This window comes from Mesoplodon mirus (genome assembly GCF_964341445.2).
Source record: "Mesoplodon mirus genome assembly, chromosome: 9".
Classification (NCBI taxonomy): domain Eukaryota; kingdom Metazoa; phylum Chordata; class Mammalia; order Artiodactyla; family Ziphiidae; genus Mesoplodon; species Mesoplodon mirus.
In genome coordinates this window covers 60,005,906-60,029,450 of record NC_138985.1, presented here as the reverse complement: position 1 = coordinate 60,029,450, position 23,545 = coordinate 60,005,906, and the positions used below count along the sequence as shown (strand labels likewise).

At 38.6% G+C, this 23,545-nt stretch overlaps 1 protein-coding gene across 1 annotated transcript in view; it reads right to left on the bottom strand.

Annotated features, from left to right (window-relative positions):
* Positions 1 to 23,545, bottom strand: part of MTERF1 (mitochondrial transcription termination factor 1) — a 462,335-nt gene that overhangs the window by 381,822 nt on the left and 56,968 nt on the right. Inside the window, exon 3 of the transcript XR_014294933.1 lies at positions 22,535 to 22,568. The gene's annotated coding sequence lies outside the window, so the exon portion shown is untranslated. The remainder of the gene's footprint in view (positions 1 to 22,534; positions 22,569 to 23,545) is intronic.

Genomic DNA, 23,545 nt, shown 5'->3' with positions numbered 1-23,545 from the left:
TTCTGTAGTATATCAGTATTATCAATGCACCCATTCTCATTTCCTAAATATTTGTTTTACTTCTAATACAGCACAAAGATCTCAAAACTCTGGTTTTGTAACACTGCTTACATCCTGAGAAAGGACTTGTGCCCAGAATCATATAAACACATAGATACCTACTCAAGGACCCACTTGGACTCTCCCATTTGGCTGCCATTTCACTCCTGCCTCTCTCTGCGTTTAACCTTTTGTCCCCTTCAGAGCAGTTAGCAGAAGCCACAGTATGAGGAATGGAGGTTCTTAGAAGCCGCTGAGATCAAAAGGGTCCACCCTGCATGAAGAGCATTTTTCTCTTCCTGGGTAGTTTCTGCTACTGCTAGGGAAGGGCGACGGGGGAGATTTTTCTACTAATTCTAAGCTGACATCTTCAGAGTAGGAATTTAAAAGTTTCACAACTAGAAGAAATGCATAACTTAATGGTTACAGGTGATGTACACAGCCTTCTGTGTTAAGAAGAGAGGCAAAGCCTAAAGATTCTTACCCCAAGTGGAGTACCACATAAACTGTGTATGAGGAAATCTGTTGAACAAATGTTAGCTGCCTACCCTCCTTTACCTTCTGACTGCAGATTTGCTTTTCTTTGGAAATGATAGACCTTTTCTTTCCTACAAATCCAGACAAAATATCATTGAGCCTCAAGAACTGAGAAGTCCCCATTGTCACCTCCTAGAGTCCATCCCAACATTTTGCAACTCCAAGGTACAAGTCACTCCTGCTTTCCAGAAAATACCCCAGAGCAGGGGGCGCAAAGAGCAGAGAGGGCCTCCACCTTAGATGCAAGAGAAAGTCTCCGCCCACCCCTTAGTCACCTTGCTGGCTCTGCAACCTTTCCAAAAACATAGTGAGAATTATCAGTATATGGAGGGACCTGAATACAATCAGATTTTTAGAGATCTAACAAAGTTCAAATATATGAAAATTTAGAGCTACACTGCCTAATACGGTAACCAGCAGCCACATATGGCTATTTAAATTTAAATTACTTTAAATTAAATAAAATTGAAAATTCTGTTCCCAAGTCACACTAGCCACTAGTGGCTATTGCGCTGGACAGCCCAAATATGAAGCATTTCCATCACTGCAGAAAGTTATATTGGGCAGCACTGATATAGATGGTACAGAGAAGTACATTTGGACTCTTAAAACCCTGGTATCTCATCTTTAATTCCTTGAGTAAACATGCACTGAGTATTTATTTCATGCAAGACATTGGAAGAAAGTGCAATGAAGCATACAAAGATGAATATGATGGTAACTGGGCATTGGGAGCTTACGTTTGAGATTTAGAAATATACATATAAATAACTACCTATATTATAAGACAGGAATATGTACTATAACAGAAGAACAAGCAAATTACTGTGCTTAGACAAGTAGAGATGGATAAAACCATTTCACACTCATCTTCGGCAGTCCCAGGATTCCAAGATAACAAGCACTGCCCTGATTGAGAAATTGCACATTTCCATGCTGTCAGCTCCATGTAAACAACATTTGAATGCATTCCATCAAAACTGATTTGAAAACTTGTCCAAAATAAAACTTTCTTTGGTGAGGAGATGTAAGAAACATAAGAGGTACCACATGCTAATGGAAAGAACACAGGATTCAAAGTGAGAAGAGCTGTTTGAGAGCTAGTCCTATTTTTACAAGCTGTGTGACCTTGGGTAAGCCTCTAACTTCTCTGAGCCTCAAGATCTTCATTTTCAAAGTGGGGGAAACAATTCCTACCCATATCTGTCCCATAAGCTACTACTGTAAGAATAACCATGATAATGAAAGCACCTCAGAAACAGTAGAATGTTGTATTATTATTATCATTGAAAAGTGACATGAAACTTTGGAGGACATATAAATCCATTGCTGGCACGTAACTTTGGACTGCATGTGGAGGGTTCAAATTCTGTACAAGGAATGATACCAAATTCTGAATCTGTAAATCTTTATCTAGATTTAAAAGCAAAAATACATACTCCCCGTCATCACACCTATCTCTTCTACTGGGGTCATGGCCATGGAGAATTCACTGCATCTTAATCCCAGAGGACAATTTGCCTCATGCCAGCATGAAGGAGGCCATGGCACTGATGGTGAACTTACCTTGAATGATGAATTAAAGTTTTCCTGACTAGGGCAAATCAACAAATGAATGGGAGAGGGAGAGGTTTGTTTGTTATGGAGAATAGAATGGATCAGTGGGATCATTGCTACAATGTACAAATGGAAGGAAACGAGGTCTTGGAACAATTGCTAGATATGTGTTCTGTTGATTTCATGAGGAATTTTAATAAGAATTTCACACTTTGTAACCACAAGCCTTTGAGTCTGTTGGTGAAAATGCTAAATGCTTCTGTAAACGTAAAATGACACCACTTTTACTTTCCTGCAACTCCTGGCAATAGCATGGGATGATTTCTTTTTCAGCAGTGTGTGACTACATTGGGTTTTTTTCCAGATGTGTAGGGAATGGTTTCAATTACCTGGTGCCATGCCTTAATTTTTGAGCACCCCCTCGAACCTATTGGGTTTGGCAACTCCAGTAAAAGGGTGGAACCATGGAGGGGGCCTTCCAGCCATCCAAGCTATGGTTTCACCATGCTCACCATGTAGCTGGCACAGACTCACATACAATAGAATAGAAGTGCTTATACTGGGATGCAAGGCCCTGAATAGCATAAATTTTCAACAAGGAAGCCTAAGGTTAAAATAATAAACTTCAAATGATGTATGCCACATGTGACATTTTGGCTCCAGACGTAACAACCCAAACCAAGGTCTTTTGCTTGACAATTCCAAAACAATATTACTCTCCTAGGTTTCTGATTTTGATTTTGCCTCAATTGCTCACAGATTACACTTTGGCAAACTTGGAGACAACATAGTACTGTTTAAAATGCATATGCCGGGAAGCCTGCAAGATGATCTGCACTAAATCATCCCTGAATTCTTCGTCCCTGTGGTCACTTAACCATTTCCACAAATATGGCATGGACTTTTTCTGCTGGAGGAAAATTTGAAATAATCGCTCTAAGTAAGTAGTACAGTGAACTCTCCCCCTCCCCAAATAAAACCATAGACATTTGTTCTAATATAATTGGCCATTTATCCCGGATCTCAGCAATTTATAGCTCAACTGTCTGAAACTGAAATCACAACATTTTAATAGCAAATTATAGACTTATCAGTCACAGAAAAGTCCGGAAGTGGGCTCCAAAAAGGCCAAACTTTGGTATGCATTTCATAACCTAGTTAAAAGGTCCAATAGTCTTTGCATTTCTTCATTTTGAAGTTATATTTTTAAATTTTGAAGATTTTGAAGCACATATTTTATCTTGAAATGCTTCAGCCTTAATGTCCTTAAGTTCAGGAGTATAAAACAATCATGGAAATAACCATTATTTAGTTTTCTCTTCTATCACCTTATCTTTTTGAGGAAGGTAAGTTATTGATAACCTTCCCTTGTTACATTATAATAAGGCTAGTATGAGACCCAAGATCACAAAAGCGATTAGTAATGAAAACAATGGTGAATATTTAGGGACTTGAAGGTGACCTTATCTGAAAATATAATGATGGATTTTTCCATACTTTAGTTGAACTACATAAGCATAGGTAAATTTGTAATAAAAGTACTATATAATACAATAGTAAAATATTAAAAGATCAATGAGAAACTCAACCAGACTGTTTCTAAATCACAGAGTAAATGCATGCGAGGTGGCTAAATGTGTTTTTTTTTTTTCTTTAAAGCTCTTCAGAAAAACTACTTAAAGGCAAAATAATATATCAGTGGGGCACAGGCAGAAGTGGAAAAATGCAAATCAAATGTAATCCAAGTATATACAGATAAAAGCTAAAGGAAGCAATGCACTCTGGGAGAAAAGCCAAAGGAAGTCAAATGACCATAAAATTTCAGAGCTGGGGAAACCTGGGAGCTTACCTATTCTACCCCAGTATTTTACAAATGAAGAAAATAAGGCTCAGAAAAGGAATCAGCCTAAATTGAGGACAGGGAGAGAATCACAGTTAAGTCCTCTCCTCCTATTCAACCAGTGCTCATTCTACTAGACACTAGTCTTTAGTCCCATTTCTGGCCAGGACACTTAATTGTCCATGGGTGACAATGGACAAATCACAAAATCCTTCCATACTTCTGATTTCTCCTCTGAAAAAGCAGGATAGTATCAACTACTCCATCGTCTTCATTAGATGATTGTACAATATTATTATATAGACAATTAGCATAATAAAGTTACATGCTCAAAAGAATGAAAAGATAAACATCAAAGTAGTTTGTTTTTTAAAGATTATTTGAAGTTACAAATGGACAGGAAATTCTCAAAGTTCAAGGCCCTAAAGAAGGCTAGAGTCAGTACATTCACCGACCAGTCATAAAACAAAGATGTTTTATCTTCTTTCAAATGCTTTTCCAAAGTTATCCAAGTCAAAATGATCATGGAGGAGAAAAGAAAATCATGGCATCTGAATTAATAGGCATTAGACACTTGAAACATGGAACTGCAATAAATGAGCAAATATAAATTTAGGAATTTTCCTTTTGTGTTATCCTCATAGTTATTCATGATACAGGTAATACTATTTGAAAGCAAAGATAAACATTCTACACTGATGCCAGCAAACATTCTTTGTAGCAAAAACTTACTAATGAACATCTTCTCAGCAGCGGGTCCCTACTACCTACCAAGAAGAAAAACAAACTACTTATTTTTCTTGAATTTTTTTCAATTTTTATATTATCTCGTATATTAAGCAAAAAGATGACTGAGGGGCTTCCCTGGTGGCGCAGTGGTTAAGAGTCCGCCTGCCGATGCAGGGGACGCGGGTTCATGCCCCGGTCTGGGAAGATCCCACATGCCGCGGAGCAGCTGGGCCCATGAGCCACGGCCGCGGAGCCTGTGTTCCGCAACGAGAGAGGCCACAACAGTGAGAGGCCCACGTACGCAAAAAAAAAAAAAAAAAAAGATGACTGAAAGCCTCTGGGCCCTTTAAATCATATTTTATTGCATTTCCCTTCACCTAGTCATATTATGGGAAGAAAGAGCCCGTTCTTGTTAATACTTCTTTATGAAAGATACCAACATGTGATTACTTCTCACCCAAATTATATGAAGAAATTGGCATAGAAATATATTATTAGCTTATTTCATTATAATTAATGTGCTTATGATGACTAAAGAAAATAAGGGTTCTTGTATGACCCTGTGTCTTGAAGGTTCTTTGCTCATAGGAAAACCCTGTCCTTTTCTAATACATTCAAGTCTTTCTAGCTTAAAAGCATGGAAATAAGCACAGATTCCAATTACAACAAATATAACCAATATACACAACCAATAAGTTGTTTTATTTTTCATTTTTTAAAATTTATTTATTTATTTTATTTATTTTTGGCTGCATTGGGTCTTCGTTGCTGTGCACGGGCTTTCTCTAGTTGCAGCCAGTGGGGGCTACTTTTCATTGCGGTGCGTGAGCTTCTCGTTGCGGTGGCTTCTCTTGTTGTGGAGCACAGGCTCTAGGCACCCGGGCTTCAGTAGCTGTGGCACATGGGCTCAGCAGGTGTGGCTCACAAGCTCTAGAGCACAGGCTCAGTAGTTGTGGCGTGCGGGTTTAGTTGCTCCGTAGCATATGGGATCTTCCTGGACCAGGGCTTGAACCCGTGTCCCCTGCATTGGCAGATGGATTCTTAACCACTGTGCCATCAGGGAAGTCCCAATAAGTTGTTTTAAATAAAGGTTTATTAGAAAAAAGTTCAGGGACTTTCCTGGTGGTCCAGTGTTTAAGACTCCATGCTCCCAATGCAGGGGGCCCAGGTTCAATCCCTGGTCAGGGAACTAGATCCCACATGTCATGACTAAAAGATCCCACACGCTGCAACGAAGATGCCGCGTGCTGCAACTAAGACCTGGAGCAGCCAAATAAATAAATATTTAAAAAAAGAAAAAGAAAAGAAAAGAGTTCAGAAATGAACCCATCACATAGGCCACCATGCTATCACCTGTATGATCTGGAATCTTAAATATATCAAGCACACAGCTACACATACTCCTTCAGTTACTGATGAGTTCATTTTGCTCTGTTCTCTGATGACAGACCGATTCTCTGATCCATACCACCATCTGTCCTGCTCAGACCCTTAGTCATAAGAGAAACCTAGCAAGAGCGTATGGTGTAAAAGCAAATCCCTCACCACTACAGTACTGAGGTGGGATTCTTCAAGGCAGAGACCCTATGGTAAAGTAATGAGGACTAAAAATGGAAAAGGACTTCCAGTTCTGGCCACAACAGAGAAACTTTTCCTCTTAAAATTATTAAGCTTGACAAGACATATGAAATAATTGTTTTCAGATGTTGGACAACAAGCAAAATCTGATCCCTGAAAGAAGGGAAATGAACAAGGTGAGCCTGGAAGTACTTTACAGATCTCAGTGTGGGGTGGGAGGAAACAGATCAGAATTCAGGGCCACTGAGGCAGCTGGAATTCATGGGGCACGGTACTAGAGAGAAAGGGGCTGTGTAATTTGTTTGTACAAATACACAATTCCAAGTTGGGAAAAGTGCTATAAAAGGATAATAGGAGCTCCAGAATTCTGCACAGGGGCCCCCTTGAGACTTTGGCTGAATACTAGGCAACAGATGCACAGAACAAGACTCCACAAAGCCAGGGAAAGAACAACTATAGGGAGCTATGGGCCAAACAACTACCACAGTTTCCCCAAGATTTGGAAATGTTCAAGTTTCAATCTGCCAAAGTAGAGAGACCTCACTAAACACTCTGAGCATTTGACAGAACCTAGGAACACCATGCCGTAGGAAGACTACTCTAGTCCTGGTAAAGGCACTCCATATCTGCCCTAGCAAAGCTGAAAATCAAAGCTGAAAAATCTCAAAAGATCAAACTACTGGCTGTTTTGCCAACCACACCATGTAAACCCCTTAGTAATACAAGGTGTTAACTATGCTGCTTGTCATTAAATCATGGCCAGTGTGTGTTTATGCTGCATTAGATCAGACAATCTTACTCCAGATCTACAGACAAAATCCTAAGCGATTAGGAAGTGAACTAGATGGAAACTATATGTGGACTCTGTTCTTTCTTACCTGGTATTTTTCAGTACCAAGGCAGAAGCCATGGTTTACAAATTCAGCAGTCTTACAAGGAGATCCCTCGAAACTTATCTCAGTATTTTCAAAAATCCCACAAACACTCATCAATGGCATCAAACTCCTTTCTCCTAAAAATACTAACTCACACTCACATTTACAAGTGTTTGTTGGTGTCAGGCAATGTGCTGAGCTCATTACATGCATCATCTCATCTTCACAATCCTATGAGATGGGATTAATGTTACTCTTATTTGCAGATGAGAAAAGAGAGGCTTGCAGTGGTTTGGTATAATGTACTAAATGTGACAGGTGGTAAGGGATGGAGGAGGGTCTCTAACCCACAGCTGTAGGATTCCAAAGCCAGGCACTTAAACACTCAACTGATTCCCTATGTTGAGAGTGAACATATGGATTCTACTCTCAGAATTCCCACACAAAAATTTCCACAAGAACATAGCAATCAGGTAAGTAAATAAAAGCCAGACTTTCCCTTATGCTTCATGCCTGATTTCTTCCTATCCCAGGCAGCTAGGGCAAACTAAATTGTATGACTTTTGTTTTGATCTGGGCATGGGTTAAGGGGTGTGGTAGCATTTTTAAATTTTAAATTATGGGGTCTGAATAACTTTTTCTCTGTTGTGGTATTTTTATCAAAAATGGCAATTTCCAAAGGAGCCCAAATTTCTTGATATAGTCTACTCTAAACTCTCGTCTATAATTTTCGCTCTGAACATAACTTTCCCTATTGGTTCAGCTAATCATTTAAAGATGCTATAGACATTCTTAAATATTTAGACTTTCATGAAAGACCTGGCTGCTACAAAAACTCACAGAATAAACCTAGACAAGTCAGTGAATCTTCCTGGGTCACAGTTTCCCTGTCTACAAAGTGAGGATCTTGAAATACATTGGCATTTGCCAAATTACATATCACAGAATACCTGTCCTAAGAGATGCCCCGCCCTCAGACCAGGTCAAATAAATAGGAGAAAAACTGCAAACAGTTGCTCCCATGTAGAGACTCATGACGCATTAGCAATGGATACTCTGCTTGCAAATTAAAGCCTCAGGAAAGTTCAGCAGTAAAGAAATCTGTTTAACTGTGTTTAATTTGGAATTTCCCACACCTATTTGACTCTAAAACCATTTCCCTGAAAAAATGTCTACAAACATCCCATGGAAGTAATATCCATTTATTTACTCAAAAAACTATTTATTGAGCATCTACTATATGCCAGACAGTACACTGGGTACTGAGGATACAAAAATAAACATAGTCTCTGTCTCCCTCAGAGTCTAGAGTTTAGTTGAGAAGATAGACAATAAATAAGCAAGAAGTAAACAAACATATGATTTCATGTTAAGAAAAGTACTATGAAGGAAATAGTTTTTTAAATATAAAATAATGACAAGTTGGGCGTTTTTAGATGGGATAGTGAGAAAAAGCCGCTTTGGCCTCTCTAATATCATTAAATATTATTAGTATCATTTAAGATGATATTTGAAGGATGAGAATGAGACTGCATGTGAAGAGCAGGGGAAGGCATTCCAGGCAAAATATGAGCATCTGTGAAAACCCCAGGGTGTGAAAATGCTTAACGAGTTCAGAGAATTGATAGGCCAGTGAGGCAGAAGAGGAGGAGTGACTTCAGGAGGGACTGGAGAGACTGGTAGGGGCCAGGTCATGCAGGGCTTCTGGGCCACAGAAAAGAGCTTGGGTTTCATTCTAAGCACAATGGAAAGGAGTTTAAAATAAGAAGTCACCTGACAACATTTAGGTTTTTTTTAAAGGCCACTCTAGGGGCTTCCTTGGTGGTGCAGTGGTTGAGAGTCCGCCTGCCGATGCAGGGGACACGGGTTAGTGCCCCGGTCTGGGAGGATCCCACATGCCACGGAGTGGCTAGGCCCGTGAGCCATGGCCACTGAGCCTGCGCGTCTGGAGCCTGTGCTCCGCAACGGGAGAGGCCACAACAGTGAGAGGCCCGCGTAATGCAAAAAAAGAAAAAAAAAAAAAAAAAGATCATACACAAATGATCAAGTGAGATTTATCCCAGGGATGCAATGATAATTCAACATATGCAAATCAATCAATGTGATACACCATATTAACAAGTTAAAGAATAAAAACCATATGATCATCTCAACAGATGCAGAAAAACCTTTTGACAAAATTCAACACCCATTTATGATACAAACTCTCCAGAAAGTGGGCATAGAGGGAACCTACCTAAACATAATAAAGGTCATATATGACAAACCCACAGCAAATATCATTCTCAATGGTGAAAAACTGAAAGCATTTCCTCTAAGATCAGGAACAAGACAAGGATGTCCACTCGCGCCACTATTATTCAACATAGTTTTGCCACGGCAATCAAAGAAGAAAAAGAAATAAAAGGAACACAAACTGGAAAAGAAGAAGTAAAACTGTCACTATGTGCAGATGACATGATACTATACATAGAGAATCCTAAAGATGCCACCAGAAAACTACTAGAGCTAATCAATGAATTTGGTAAAGTTGCAGGATAAAAAATTAACATGCAGAAATTTCTTGCATTCCTATACACTAATGAGGAAATATCTGAAAGAGAAATTAAGGAAACACTACCATTTACCACTGTAACAAAAAGAATAAAATACCTAGGAATAAACCTACCTAGAGAGACAAAAGACCTGTATGCAGAAAACTATAAGACACTGTTGAAAGAAATTAAAGATGATACGAACAGATGGAGAGATATACCATGTTCTTCGACTGGAAGAATCAATAGTGTGAAAATGACTAAACTACCCAAAGCAATCTACAGATTCAATGCAATCCCTATCAAATTACCAATGGCATTTTTTACAGAACTAGAATAAAAAATCTTAAAATTTTTATGGAGACACAAAAGACCCCGAATAGCCAAAGCAGTCTTGAGGGAAAAAAATGGAACTGGAGGAATCAGACTCCCTGACTTCAGACTACACTACAAAGCTACAGTAATCAAGACAATATGGTATTGGCACAAAAACAGAAACATAGATCAATGGAACAAGATAGAAAGCATAGAGGTAAACCCACGCACCTATGGTCAACTAATCTATGACAAAGGAGGCAAGGATATACAATGGAGAAAAGACAGTCTCTTCAGTAAGTGATGCTGGTAAAACTGGACAGCTACATGTAGAAGAATGAAATTAGAACACTCCCTAACACCTTACACAAAAATGAACTCAAAATGGATTAAAGAACTAAATGTAAGACCGGACACCATAAAACTCTTAGAGGAAAACATAGGAAGAACACTCTTTGACACAAATCACAGCAAGATCTTTTTTGATCCACCTCCTAGAGTAATGGAAATAAAAACAAAAATAAACAAATGGGACCTAATGAAACTTCAAAGCTTTTGCACAGCAAAGGAAACTACAAACAAGATGAAAAGACAACCCTCAGAATGGGAGAAAATATTTGCAAACGAATCAACGGACAAAGGATTAATCTCCAAAATATATAAACAGCTCATGCAGCTCAATATTAAAGAAACAAACAACCCAATCCGAAAATGGGCAGAAGACCTAAACAGACATTTCTCCAAAGAGAAAATACAGGTGGCCGAGAAGCATATGAAAAGCTGCTCAAAATCACTAATTCTGAGAGAAATGCAAATCAAAATTACAATGAGGTATCACCTCACACCAGTTAGAATGGGCATCATCAGAAAATCTACAAACAACAAATGCTGGAGAGGCTGTGGAGCAAAGGGAACCCTCTTGCACTGTTGGTGGGGTTGTAAATTGATACAGCCACCATGGAGAACAGCATGGAGGTTCCTTAAAAAACTAAAAATAGAATTACCATATGACCCAGCAATCCCACTACTGGGCATATACCCAGAGAAAACCATAATTCAAAAAGACACATGCACCCCAATGTTCACTGCAGTACTATTTACAATAGCCAGGTCATGAAAGCAACCTAAATGTCCATGGACACATGAATGGATAAAGAAGATGTGGTACATATATACAATGGAATATTACTCAGCCATAAAGAGGAACGAAGTTGGGTCATTTGTAGAGACGTGGATCAATCCAGAGACTGTCATACAGAGTAAAGTAAATCAGAAAGAGAAAAACAAATATTGCATATTAATGCATATATGTGAAACCTAGAAAAATGGTACAGATGAACCGGTTTGCAGGTCAGTAATTGAGACATGGATGTAGAGAACAAACGTATGGACACCAAGGGGGGAAAGTGGGGGGCCGGGGGGCGGGGTGGTATGATGAATTGGGAGATTGGGATTGACATGTATACACTGATGTGTATAAAATAGATGACTAATAAGAACCTGCTGCATAAAAAAATAAATAAAATAAAATTCAAAAAATAAAAATGAAATAAAATAGCTTAGCAGAAGTCTTGCTCTAAAACAGGGTGTGATCTCTTTAATGTACTGTGAAGCTTTTGCATGTATGGCCATTGTTGATTCTCCTACTCTAGTTTTTTCGGGTCTCTTATTGGTGCCCTTTGCTCGAATTTCTTTTCTTTTATCTTAGGTATCTCCTATTTCTCAACATCCTGCTCAAGGCAGTTTCTGGTTAGCTTCTGACACTGTCTTAATTTATAACAAGAAGTGAAAACAAATTCTCCATCCATAACTGAAACATAGCACTATGCCTGATATATGGTTTTGAAAGGCCTTGACATGTTTTCTCATCTATGTCACCCACAGAATCTTATTCTACAGTCTGAACTTGGTTTTAATATCCTGTAAAATTCTGTAGTTGGAGAGAAGACTTAAAAGGTTTTGAGATTTTGCTAGTTTCTGGAAGGTTTTTATGGGCTGCAAGTCATGAGTGAAATTATTTACTTGCTATTGAGTTTACTATGTAAAAGAGACTTCTAGTCCCCTCCACCTGGAAGCGTACAGAACCCACTGAACCAACCTTACCCACTGGGGGCAGACACCAAAAACAACAGGAACTATGAACCTGCAGCCTGTGAATAGGAGACACCAAACACAGTAAGTTAAGCAACATGAGAAGACAGAGAAACACACAGCAGATAAATGAGCAAGGGAAAAACCCACCAGACCAAACAAATGAAGAGGAAATAGGCAGTCTACCTGAAAAAAAAGTCAGAGTAATGATAGTAAAGATGATCCCAAATCTTAGAAATACAATGGAGAAAATACAAGAAACGTTTAACAAGGACCTAGAAGAAATAAAGAGCAAACAAACAGTGATGAACAGCACAATAAATGAAATTAAAAATTCTCTAGAAGAAATCAATAGCAGAATAACTGAGGACGAAGAATGGATAAGTGGTCTGGAACATAAAAAGTGGAAATAACTACTGCAGAGCAGAAAAAAGAAAAAAGAATGAGAAGAATTGAGGAAAGTCTCATAGACCTCTGGGACAACATTAAATGTACAAACATTCGAATTATAGGCGTCCCAGAAGAAAAAGAGAAAAAGAAAGGGACTGAGAAAATATTTGAAGAGATTACAGTTGAAAACTTCCCTAACATGGGAGAGGAAATAGTCAATCAACTCCAAAAAGCGCAAAGAGTCCCATACACGAAAAATCCAGGGAGAAACACAACAAGACACATATTAATCAAAGTATCAAAAATTGAATACAAAGAAAAAATATTAAAAGCAGCAAGGGAAAAACAGCAAATAACATACAAGGGAATCCCCATAAGGTTAACAGCTGATCTTCCAGCAGAAACCTTGCAAGCCAGAAGGGAGTGGCAAGACACATTTAAAGTGATGAAAGGGAAAAACCTACAACCAACATTACTCTACCAAGCGAGGATCTCATTCACATTCGTCAGAGAAATTAAAACTTTTACAGAAGAGCAAAATCTAAGAGAATTCAGCACCACCAAACCATTACAACGAATGCTAAAGGAACTTCTCTAGGCAGGAAACACAAGAGAAGGAAAAGACCTACAATAACAAAACCAAAACAATTAAGAAAATGGTAATAGGAACATACATATCAATAATTACCTTAAATGTAGATGGACTAAATGCTCCCACCAAAAGACATAGACTGGCTGAATGGATACAAAAACAAGACCCATATATATGCTGTCTACAAGAGACCCACTTCAGACGTAGGGACACATACAGACTGAAAGAGAGGGGATGGAAAAAGATATTCCATGCAAACGGAAATCAAAAGGAAGCTGGTGTAGCAATTCTCATATCAGACAAAATACACTTAAAATAAAGACTGTTACAAGATACAAAGAAGAACACTACATAATGATCAAGGGATCAATCCCAGAAGAAGATATAACAATTGTAAATATATATGCACCCAAAATAGGAGCACCTCAATACATAAGGCAAATGCTAACAGCTATAAAAGAGGAAATTGACAATAACACAATAATAGTGGGAGACTTTAACACCCCACTTTCACCAATGGACAGATCATCCAAAATGAAAATAAATAAGGAAACACAAGCTTTAAATGATACATTAAACAAGACGGACTTCATTGATATTTATAGGACATTCCATCCGAAAACAACAGAATACACTCACTTCTCAAGTGCTCATAGAACATTCTCCAGGATAGATCATATCTTGGGTCACAAATCAAGCCTTGGTAAATTTAAGAAAATTGAAATAGTATCAAGTATCTTTTCCGACCACAATGCTATGAGACTAGATATCAATTACAGGAAAAAATCTGTAAAAAATACAAACACATGGAGGCTAAACAACACACTACTTAATAATCAAGAGATCACTGAAGAAATCAAAGAGAAAATCAAAAAATACCTAGAAACAAATGACAATGAAAACACGATGACCCAAAACCTATGGGATCCAGCAAAAGCAGTTCTAAGAGAGAAGTTTACAGCAATACAATCCTAACTCAAGAAATAAGAAACACCTCAAATAAACAACCTAACCTTACATCTAAAGCAATTAGAGAAAGAAGAACAAAAAAACACCAAAGTTAGCAGAAGGAAAGAAATCATAAATATCAGATCAGAAATAAATGAAAAAATAGCAAAGATCAATAAGACCAAAAGCTGGTTCTTTGAGACAATAAACAAAATTGATAAACCATTAGCCAGACTCATCAAGAAAAAAAGGGAGAAGACTCAAATCAATAGATTAGAAATGAAAAAGGAGAAATAACAAGTGACACTGCAGAAATACAGAGGACCATGAGAGATTACTACAAGCAACTATATGTAAATGAAATGGACAACCTGGAAGAAATGGACAAATTCTTACAAAAGCACAACATCCCTAGACGGAACCAGGAAGACACAGAAGGTATAAACAGACCAATCACAAGCACTGAGATTGAGACTGTGATTAAAAATCTTTCAGCAAACAAAAGCCCAGGACCAGATGGCTTCACAGGAAAATTCTATCAAACATTTAGAGAAGAGCTAACACCCATCATTCTCAAACTCTTCCAAAAATAGCAGAGGGAGGAACACTCCCAAAACTCATTCTACAAGGCCACCATCACCCTGATACCAAAACCAGACAAAGATGTCACAAAGACAAAGAAAGAAAACTACAGGCCAATATCACTGATGAGCATAGATGCAAAAATCCTCAACAAAATACTAGCAAACAGAATCCAACAGCACATTAAAAGGATCATACACCGTGATCAAGTACGGTTTATCCCAGGAATGCAAGGATTCTTCAATACATGCAAATCAATCAACGTGATACATATTAACAAATTGAAGGAGAAAAACCATATGATCATCTCAATAGATGCAGAAAAAGCTTTTGACAAAATTCATCACCGATTTATCCTGCAGAAAGTAGGCATAGAGGGAACTTTCCTCAACATAATAAAGGCCATATATGACAAACCCACAGCAAACATCATTCTCAATGGTGACAAACTGAAACTATTTCCACTAAGATCAGAAACAAGACAAGGCTGCCCACTCTTACCACTATTATTCAACATAGTTTTGGAAGTTTTAGCCACAGCAACCAGAGAAGAAAAAGAAATAAATGGAATCCAAATTGGAAAAGAAGAAGTAAAGCTGTCATTGTTTGCAGAGGATATGATACTATACATAGAGAATCCTAAAGATGCCACCAGAAAACTACTAGAGCTAATCAATGAATTTGGTAAAGTTGCAGGATACAAAATTAATGCACAGAAATCTCTGGCATTCCTATAATAATGAAAAATCTGAAAGAGAAATTAAGGAAACACTCCCATTTACCAATGCAACAAAAAGAATACAATATCTAAGAATAAACCTACCTAAGGAGAAAAAGGACCTGTATGTAGAAAACTATAAGACACTAATGAAAGAAATTAAACATGATACGAACAGATGGAGAGATATACCATGTTCTTGGATTGGAAGAATTAACATGGTGAAAATGACTATACTACCCAAAGCAATCTACAGATTCGGTGCAATCCCTATCAAACTACCAATGGCATTTTTCACAGAACTAGAACAAAAAATTTCACAATTTGTATGGAAACACAAAAGACCCCAAATGGCCAAAGCGATCTTGAGAAAGAAAAACAGAGCTGGAGGAATCAGGTTCCCTGACTTTGGACTATACTACAAAGCTACAGTAATCAAGACAGTATGGTACTGGCACAAAAACAGAAATATAGATCAATGGAACAGGATAGAAAGCCCAGAGATAAGCCCACACACATATATGGTCACCTTATTTTTGATAAAGGAGGCAAGGATATACAATGGAGAAAAGACAGCCTCTTCAATAAGTGGTGCTGGGAAAACTGGACAGCTACATATAAAAGAATGAAATTAGAACACTCCCTAACACCATAACAAAAATAAACTCAAAATGCATTAAAGACCTAAATGTAAGGCCAGACACTATCAAACTCTTAAGAGGAAAACATAGGCAGAACACTCTATGACATACATCACAGCAAGATCCTTTTTGACCCACCTCCTACAGAAATGGAAATAAAAACAAAAATAAACAAATGGGACCTAATGAAACTTAAAAGCTTTTGCAGAGCAAAGGAAACCATAAACAAGACCAAAAGACAACCCTCAGAATGGGAGAAAATATTTGCAAACGCAGCAATGGACAAAGGATTACTCTCCAAAATATACAAGCAGCTCATGCAGCTCAATATCAAAAAAACAAACAACCCAATCCTAAAATGGGCAGAACGCCTAAATAGACATTTCTCCAAAGAAGATACACAGATTGCCAACAAACACATGAAAGAATGCTCCACATCATTAATCATTAGAGAAATGTAAATCAAAACTACAATGAGATATCATCTCACACCGGTCAGAATGGCCATCATCAAAAAATCTACAAACAATAAATGCTGGAGAGGGTGTGGAGAAAAGGGAACCCTCTTGCACTGTGGGTGGGAATGTAAATTGATATAGCCACTATGGAGAACAGTATGGAGGTTCCTTAAAAAACTAAAAATAGAAATACCATATGATCCAGCAATCCCACTACTGGGCATATACCCTGAGAAAACCATAATTCAAAAAGAGTCATGTACCACAATGTTCATTGCAGCTCTATTTACAATAGCTAGGACATGGAAGCAACCTAACTGTCCATCTACAGATGAATGGATAAAGAAGATGTGGCACATATATACAATGGAATATTACTCAGTCATAAAAAGAAACGAAATTGAGTTTTTTGTAGTAAGGAGCATGGACCTAGAGTCTGTCATACAGAGTGAAGTAAGTCAGAAAGAGAAAAACAAATACCATATGCTAACACATATATATGGAATACAAAAAAAAATGGTCGGGGGATTCCCTGGTGGTGCAGTGGTTGAGAATCTGCCTGCCGATGCAGGGGACACAGGTTCGAGCCCTGGTCTGGGAGGATCCCACATGCCACGGAGCAACTAAGCCCGTGCGCCACAACTACTGAGCCTGTGCATCTGGAGCCTGTGCTCCACAACAAGAGAGGCCACGATAGTGAGAGGCCCGCGCACTGCGATGAAGAGTGGCCCCCACTTGCCGCAACTGGAGAAAGCCCTCGCACAGAAACGAAGACCCAACACAGCCATAAATAAATAAATAATAATTAAAAATGAAAAAAAAAAAAATGGTCATGAAGAACCTAGGGGCAGGACGGGAATAAAGACTCAGACCTACTAGAGAATGGACTTGAGGACAAGGGGAGGCGGAAGGGTAAGCTGGGACAACGTGAGAGTGGCATGAACATATATACACTACCAAATGTAAAACAGATAGCTAGTGGGAAGCAGTCGCATAGCACAGGGAGATCAGCTCGGTGCTTTGTGACCGCCTGGAGGGGTGGGATAGGGAGGGTGCGAGGGAGGAAGATGCAAGAGGGAAGAGATATGGGGATATATGTATATGTATAGCTGATTCACTTTGTTATAAAGCAGGAACTAACACAACAATGTAAAGCAACTATACTCAAATAAAGATGTTAAAAAACAAAAACAAAAACAAAAGGAGTCATGTACCACAATGTTCATTGCAGCTCTATTTACAATAGCCAGGACATGGAGCAACCTAAGTGTCCATCGACAGATGAATGGATAAAGAAGATGTGGCACATGTATACAATGGAATATTACTTAGCCATAAAAAGAAACAAAATTGAATTATTTGTAGTGAGGTGGATGGACCTACAGACTGCCATACAGAGTGAAGTAAGTCAGAAAGAGAAAAATAAATACTGTATGCTAACACATATATATGGAATCTTAAAAAAAAAAAAAGGTTCTCAGGAAACTAGGGGCAAGACAGGAATAAAGACGCAGATGTAGAGAATGGATTTGAGGACATGGGGAGGAGGAAGGGTAAGCTGGGGTGAAGTGAGAGTGTGGCATGGACTTATATACACTACCAAATGTAAAACAGATAGCTAGGGGGAAGCAGCCGCATAGCACAGGGACATCAGCTCGGTACTTTGTGACCACCTAGAGGGGCGGGATAGGGAGGGTGGGAGGGAGACGCAAGAGGGAGGAGATATGGGGATATATGTATATGTATAGCTAACTCACTTTGTTATAAAGCAGAAACTAACACACCATTGTAAAGAAATTATACTCCAATAAAGATGTTAAAAAAAAAAGAGACTTCTAAATAGGCTGCCTTAGGCTTTTCAGTGCTACATAGAATTATGATGTAAAAACTGTATAACAGTGTGGGAGAGAAAAGATAAGTTTAGAGGAAAATACCTCAAGTAACCTGAAGAATTTTTAAATAAACCCTTTTATGTTTCTACGACACATATTCTCCCTGACCTTCAACCTTAGTATCTATTATCCCTGCATATGGTGTTTCCAAGAGTGGGTAAAGAATTCTGGCATCCATGTGTATGTTTGTGTGTATATGTGTATATATGCGTGTAACATTTGCATATATACATAACATACATAAGAGTTGGTGGCACATAAGATATATCATATCTCCTCCAAACCCCAATGAAGATGAAAAAAATATTTTCGAGAAGAAAACTGGTATTTGCATATAGGTAGATAGGGATACATCCAACTCCCAGCTTACTGTTTTCTTCATCATCTTGAATCCCTACAGCAAAGGTATGCCCAGGACCACAGACTATTTTTTCTCCATAGCAGGAATTCTGAATTTGCACATGTGAAAGCAAAGAATATCAGGGGTTCACATGTAAAAATCTTCATGAGTAAAAAAATGCAGTATTCATCACTGTCTTCGACAGAACCAAAAAGGTCAAATAACAGAGGATATTTAAGAAAACTAAGGTATTGACTGATTCAATGATCCAATCTGATATTTCTGCAAGATCTAATTCATAGTGCCAAGACATCATTCCAGTAAATCAAGTTGAAAAGAAAAGAGGCTTATTTTTATAATCCATCTTTCCTCAGCAAGGTTGGTTTCCATAGCCACAGGCTTGTCAGCCAGCTGGTTTGGTTAATGATGACCCTTGGGAGGCAACAATATGGGTCTCCATTTCTCCATCTCTATTTGCAAAGCACAGCCAAATTGGTTCTAGAAGTTGTCTGAGAAGTAGACTGTGTCCCCAAAGAGACTAATACTCTCTGATCAGCAACATCCTCAATAAAAAGGGCAGACAGTAATTCTTGGTTTGTCTACAATCCAATACTCTCTTAGGGAGCAGTAAGGCTGCCATGGAATTCCCCTCAGCCCGAGGAGAAAGGCAAACAAATCCATCGCCCTATCAAACAGCCTGGATGTTTTTTCTTTAATACTCAGAAATCCCAGGGTTTCTTTCTGAACCTCAGCTGCTTCATCTATAAACAGAGAGGTTTGCTCAGTCTCTTCTGTTCCAACATGCTGATTCTGCTCCCTGACCTAACAATTTCTGTTCCACCATAAAAACTTCTCATGATCTTTCTGCCCCACTTCTCTTTTCCAATGCTGGCCACACAACAAAGCACTGGTACCCAGTAGGACACTCTTCTGGTTTGTTAAGCCAAAAGCCACATGATTTCTCCACCTTTGTAACTCAGTCTTTTAGCTCTAGCCTGATTTGGGAACCAAACACTCAAGATATAGAACACTAAATTTGTCAAAAGTGCATCACATTTCAAAAGCACAGCAATAAGTCTTTGTTGATCCCGCTGACCTTCCAAGCTATTATTCAGTTTCTCTCCTTTTCTTGCCAAATTTAATTATATGATCTACAGAACACCACCTCTCCTACTGTCACCAAATTGTCACCAAATTCCTTTTTATTTTATTATTTTATTTTTATTTATTTTTATTTTTTATTTTTTGCAGTACGCGGGCCTCTCACTGCTGTGGCCTCTCCCGTTGCGGAGCACAGGCTCCAGACGTGCAGGCTCAGCGGCCGTGGCCCACGGGCCCAGCCGCTCTGCGGCACGTGGGAACTTCCCAGACCGGGGCACAAACCCGCGCCCCCTGCATCGGCAGGCGGACTCTCAACCACTGCGCCACCAGGGAAGCCCCAAATTCCTTTTTAAATAGCTGAGATAAGATTTAACTGCCAACACTCCACTGAAATATTTCTCTTGAAGGTCACAAATGACTAAATCAAGACTAAAGCTGATGAGTTTTTCTCAGTCTTTATTATTCTTGATCTTTTCTCAGCATTTGACACAGTTAATGACCTCCTGTTTTTCAAATTATGTCCCCCCATGGATTCTGTGACACCGTCTAATCGCAGTGTCCCATTTTGTGGCTGCTCCTTCTCCATCTCCTTCTGGCTTATGTTTCACCTCCTAGTACCTAAATGTGTGTTTTCCCAAGGTCCTGACCTCTATTCTTCAATCCTTTAGTCTATGCCCAATCCCTCTGAAACTTCATCTACTTCCATGTCTTCAATTATCATTGATAACCTCCAAATAGACATCTGTGACTTTCAAGTCCACAGCTCTGAGTGTTCATGGCTCTATAGATTTATTTACCAGAAATTTCCCCCTTAAACATTCTGTTCTAATTTTTAAATCAACATACCCAAAGCTGAAGGCTTTGTCTTTCCAGCTCCCAAACCAGTTAACTGTCCAAAACTTCTCTATTTGGTAGTAGAAACACCAACCTAGAGACCTGAAAACATTCACTTTACACTTCATGTGGTAAATATGAATTGATGGTCTCTTTTATGCCAGGCAGAATTCTAAGTACGAAGTACTAGAAACACAATGATAAGGCCCAATCCTTGTCCTCAAAGGGTTCGCCCTCTACTTCCTCTACCATATATTTATTCCATAATCCCTTTTAATTGGGATTATAATATTTTCCCCCAAACCATCTCCTCTTTGAACTTTGCTTTTTCTGCCCATATATACCTCAATTGGCCTCCTACTTATACTCAAAGTTCTAAAGTAATCCTTCATTTCTTCTTCCTTTACACCCTATTGCTTTCTAGGTTCTATCAAATTTCCTTTGTAATGTTACTCACACTCAATAGTAAACATTTACTGGGTGACTTCCAACTGCTAAGCACTGTGCTAAGCAAGGAGAACACAATGATAAAGATGACACAAAGTCTCTGCCTTCAACAACTTCAGAGTTAGTGTAAGAAAGAGACGGGTAAATAAATAATTACAGTGCAGCAGCGCAAATATTATAAATGGGCCTAAAAGAGAAGCCCCTAACCTAACCTGGATTCAAGGAAGACTTCCCAAAGAACATGACTCTTGAGTTGGGCTATAACGTATTACATGGTGTTAACCTATCAGACTGGGGCATTCCAGACAGGACAACAGCAAGTGGTTCAGTAGAACTGACGTATGTACACAGGGAGTGACAAGCAAGAGGTGAGACTGGGAAAGTAGAAATGGGTCACATTAAACGTAAGAGTCATGACATTTTATAGGCTGAATTATGTCCTCCAAAAGACATGTTGAAATCCTTCTAGCCCCCAGTACTTGTAAATGTGATGTTATTTGGAAATAGGGTCTTGGCACATGTAATCAAGTTAAGACGAGGTCATTAGGATGAGCCCTAATCCAAGATGACTGGTGTCCTTATAAGAGGAAAATTCACATGGATATAGAGAACAGGCTGGTGGTTGCCAAGGGGGAGGGGGTTGGGGGAGGGATGGAGAGGGAGGTTGGGGTTAGCACATGTATAAACAATAAGGTCCTACCATATAGCACAGAGAACTGTACTCAATATCTTACAATAAACCATAATGGAAAAGAATATTAAAAAAAGAATACATATATATGCATAACCAAATCACTTTGTTCCACAGCAGTAATTAACACAACATTGTAAATCAACTATACTTCAATTAAAAAAAAGAATGAAAAAAAAAAGAAGAGAAACTATTCCATGAGAAGACAGACACACTCAGGGAAAACACCCTGTGACAATGGAATCAGAGATAGAAGCACTGCAGCTGCACGGCAAGGAATGCCTGAGGTTACTACAAGAAAAGGCCAGGAAGTATGCTCGCTTAGAGGATGGTCCTACTAACACCTTGATTTCAAGCTTTTGGCCCCCAGTACTGTGAGAGAATAAATTTCTGCACAGTTAATTTTTTTTTTAACCAAAGTAATAAAATTTACATTTAACACCACTAAGATTTCCCTACTTCTGTCCACCTCATTCCTACTCATCCTTCAGTCCTAGCTCAACTCTTATTTCCATGAAGACTTTTGTCTTCAACAGAATGTTTGATTCTATTTCACCAACATTTACTAAGCACCTACCATATCCGATACATTATACTAGCTGGTACAGATAAAACAAAAATTTTTTAAAATCCAAAACTATGCTTCCTTTCACAAAATAGTTTACAAACCAGCAACAGAAAACACACCACGGTATCATTCTTTCAACCAACAGACATGTATTGAGTGTATGTGTCCAGCATAGTTCTGGGTTTTGATGAAACAGTGACCAGAACTAATGAAAATGCTTGCTCTAATGGTACTTACATTAGATGGGAGGCAGGCAGGAGCAGGGAACAGACTATAAAACAGAAAAAATAGTTTAAAATGTACAGTACACCTGAATGTGATAAGTACAATAAATAAAGCAGGAAAGAGAAATAGGAAGTGTTAGAATGGGTTCTCTAATGATCCCTACTTCTCTGTATCCAAAATTTGATGGGTTGAACTTAATGGTGAAAGACTGAATAGTTTACTACTATGATAGGAATGAGACAAGAATGTCCATTCTCACTACTTCTATTTTTTTTTTTTTTTTTTTGCAGTACGCGGGCCTCTCACTGTTGTGGCCTCTCCCGCTGCGGAGCACAGGCTCCGGACGTGCAGGCTCAGCAGCCATGGCTCACGGGCCCAGCCGCTCCGCGGCACGTGGGATCCTCCCGGAACGGGGCACGAACCCGTGTCCCCTGCATCGGCAGGCAGACTCCCAACCACTGCGCCACCAGGGAAGCCCTCACTACTTCTATTCAACATTGTACTGAAGATTCTAGCCATAACAATTAGGGAAGAAAATGAAATAAAAGGCATCCATATTGGAAAGCAAGAAATAAAATTATATCTATTTGCAGATGACATGATCTTGTATATAGAAAATCCTAAGAGATCCACTAAAAAACTATTAGAACTAATAAACATGTTCAGTAAGGTTGCATAATACAAGATCAATATACAAAACTCGATTGCATTTCTATACAATAGTGATGAGAAAACCAAAAGTGAAATTAAGGAAATAATTCCATGTACAATATTAGCAAAAAGTAAAATACTTAAGAATAAATTTAACAAAAGGAATGCAAAACTTCTACGCTGGAAACTATAAAATATAGCTGAAAGAAATTAAAGGAGGCCTAAATAAATGGAAATACATCATTGTTCATGGACTGGAGGACAATATTGTTAAGATGGCTTTAGTACCCACAGTGATCTACAGGTTCATCAAAATTCCTATATAAATTCCAGATGGCTTCCTTGCAGAAATTGAGAAGCTGATGCTAAAAT